We start from the raw sequence: 2,567 nt of genomic DNA, 5'->3' as shown, positions 1-2,567 counted from the left end.
TTCTTGATGTGTGAGGTGTTTTTTTCAGTTTGTCGATTTTGCATGAGGGGCCACAAGTTTTATGAAATCAGTGTTACGAATAAGTAAATAAGAGGCAGATATATTTAGGACAGTAGCTTAACAGAGCACTGGTTTTGCTGTCTGCATCAAGATCAGAACAGTTGGGGGAAGAATGACCAGAACTTTAGGGGACAAGTTCTCTCCTATACTTACTTACCCTTCTGCTGATTACTGTGATAGAAAAAACTGACCAGTGACTCGTTGGGAGTAAGGGATGGCTGATGCCAGGAAATCCTAGGGGTGGAAGTGAGGAGATGGAATGTTCAGAGAATTCCATTTTGAAAACCTAAGCAAAAGTGGACATTTAGATGACCCCTCATGTAGCCTTGAGATTGGGTTTTACTTTGGTAAAAATAGTTCCAAATAATACTGAGTTTAAGATATAACCAATTAATGTTTCCTTATACAGAATGACCAAAAGATTCCCCAGCCTTGATCTACATCCTTTACCGGGTAATGATAACATTCCTGAGGAGCATAATTTGGAATTTGACTCCCCACGGGAAAGGGGAGGGAGGGGCTGACTTGGTGATGGAGTATCTATTCAGGGTGGTGTTGGGGGCACAACGGGGTTCCTGGTGACCTCTGATCTAGAGCAGGTTTCTTGTCAATGCCTTGGGGTATACGATTCTACCAACTTCAAACTTCTGCTGGGACCTGCCGTCCCAGACCGCAGGCCTTATCCATTGCCGCGTGAGTCTCCATGAGCCTGTCCTTACTCCAGGAACAACTTCATTCCATTTCTTCAGGGGTGCCATAGGGCCTGCCCCGTCCATTTCTCCTCCCCTATTCAGAAAACGGGCTGATCAACAACTTAGGATAACCTGGGCCATTCAGCATAGCCCCCTAGTTCCGTGTGGGGCCTTTGGTCAAATCTCAAGCAGTATCCAGCTAACCCGCTCATCTCATTCCCAATGCTGAGAAGGCCATCGCTAGCTGCCAGATGATGAAAAAGATGGGGGAAAACTCTTCTCAGAGGAAATCCTGTCCCCCACGGTGTGAGTTGACTTTCCCTTGACATCCAGCAAAGTAGAAATAAAGTAGGAAAAAAACATGTTTTAATGATTCAAAACTGTAATCAATTTCTTTCTGCTAAAGTTATACTACCTAGGGAGTGATAGTGGCTCAAGCAGTTGAGAAGCTGCTCCCCACATGGTAGGTCCCGGGTTTGGTCCTCTGTGCCTCCTAAAAACAACAACAACAAAAAAACAAGCAAACAAATGATAAAACAACTCAGGGGAGCCAATGTGACTCAGTGGTTGAGCACCAGCTTCCCACATACAAAGTCCTGGGTTCAATCCCTGGGCCTGGTACCTAAAAAAAAATTATACTACATAGTCTTGGTATGAGATATATCTTTTTTTTTTTTTTTTTTTAGTGTTGGGGATGGGTATTGAACCTAGGACCTTGTATGTGGGAAGCTGGCGCTCTACAACTAAGCCATATCAGCTCCCATTATAGCCTTACAAAACAAGCAGTTTAGAAGGCTGAATGGTATAGCTAAAATCTTCCTCCCTCAAATTGTTTTTAAAAGCAACTACTTCCTGGGTCTTCACTCCTTGTTTTCGTGCCTCACTTGAGAAGCCAAGTGCTAATTGGTTGAGTTCTCTAAATTCCAAGCCAGTTCTGCCCATGTTCTACTTTACAGGTTTTAGAACAAGCCCTAGGCCTGACCCCAACCTGGTACATTCTCAGGTTACACCCCGAGGGCACCTGACAACAGACACCCCCAGTCAGCCAATGCCAGGGACAGGTTCATTGTCCAATAATCCCCAGCAATCTGATATCTTTCTTGTATTGCGCAGTGCTGTCGTTCTTCCCTGTATGGTTCTCTTTCTGTCCTCTGTACAAGTTCTTGGGTAGAGTGTCACCCAACTTGTAGAGGTAACTATGTGTGACCAAGGCAAGGGGAGTCTCAGAAATCCCAAAAGCATGCAGCAGCACTCAAGGCCCAGCTCCTTCCCTGCCTCCCCAAGGAGAGCCTTCTTTTAGAGGAAGGATGAAGGGTAAGTGAAGAATGTGGCCAAAATACCCCACAGAAAGGGAGGGGAGGCGTTGGGAGTTCCTTGGACACAGCCTCTTCCCCAGAAGAACGGGGAATGGAGGTCCCCGTACCAGACTTGGTCCCTCATTTCAGAAGTTTAGCAATGTTCAAGAGAGAATTCCTTTTCTTGGACTATAAAGCTCCCCTGTTTCAGTTAAAGCCCATTTCCTCTGGCTTGAACCTCAGCATACAAGGAAGTTAAACCTGAGTAGTGGCCTCTCCTAACAACCTGGGAGAACTATATGCTGGTAATTAATCCTCCCTTTAGGCTCCTATGTGAGATTTAAAACATGCAATTGCTTTGTTGGCTACTGTGTGGTTCTCTATCTATCTGAGAAAACATACCTATGACAACACAAATATGTTCAAATCCCGTAGAGGTATGTTTTGGGTGCATTTCTGCCCACATATCCCCCCGCTGTCGACACCCTGCGCTAGTGATGTACCTTGTTGTAGATCCTGA

Source organism: Dasypus novemcinctus, chromosome 11 (genome assembly GCF_030445035.2).
Source record: "Dasypus novemcinctus isolate mDasNov1 chromosome 11, mDasNov1.1.hap2, whole genome shotgun sequence".
In the NCBI taxonomy this organism is placed as follows: Eukaryota; Metazoa; Chordata; class Mammalia; order Cingulata; family Dasypodidae; genus Dasypus; species Dasypus novemcinctus.
The sequence above is the reverse complement of the archived record's forward strand: the minus strand, read 5'-3'. Positions refer to the sequence as shown.